This window comes from Geospiza fortis, unplaced genomic scaffold (genome assembly GCF_000277835.1).
Source record: "Geospiza fortis unplaced genomic scaffold, GeoFor_1.0 scaffold286, whole genome shotgun sequence".
In the NCBI taxonomy this organism is placed as follows: Eukaryota; Metazoa; Chordata; class Aves; order Passeriformes; family Thraupidae; genus Geospiza; species Geospiza fortis.
The window spans coordinates 1,184,976-1,185,721 of record NW_005054444.1 but is presented as its reverse complement, the minus strand read 5'-3'; positions in this window follow the sequence as shown (position 1 = coordinate 1,185,721).

Sequence of the window (746 nt, the reverse complement as noted above, 5' to 3'; positions counted from 1 at the left end):
ACTGAATGCCAAATCTAGCAAACTGGCTTTCAGTTGCTTGGGAACAACACAGAGATCCTAGAGAGTGGGTCTTGCTGATCCTCTGGTGCCCCACAGAATCATGACATTAAGAGTCACATGGAGTGATTAATACAACTCAGACTGCTCTTCCCCACTTACCCTACCTGGTCTCATCACAAAAACTGCCCATATACCTGGAAATGTTCTCCATATACCTAGAAAACACAGTCCTCGAGCAGACCAGACATCCAGTGCTGCCACAGTGAATTCTTCTGCCCAGGCTGGCCTGTATAAGCACTTATACCTGCAGATATGTTTACCTTCCCCATCAGCACCTGGCCCTGTGCAGGTCAGCACAGTCAGAGATTCTGCAGGAACATCCCAGGTGCCAGATAAACAGCAATCCCAGATAATGATTCTGCTCCCACACCCAATTCCAATTTGCAACTCCTTCCTGCTTTGTGCAGGAGCTTCCAGGTCAGGAGGTAGGAACTCATCTGGAGATTGAAAGCAGGCACAGCAACTGGAGAGTGTGGAGGTAGCCAGACCAAGACAAGACACCAAGACAAGATAATTCATTGCAAGGTCTCAGTAATGTCAGATCACACAGGTTCTTCATGGGCTTTCTTGGGCTTAGGAGTGGAGGCAGATGTAGTTACTGCTCCCTGAAACTTGCCTGGAATGGGCATCAAGAGATGGCTTCAGTGGGAAGGGAGGGACAAGAACGGAGAGGAGAGGAGAGGAGA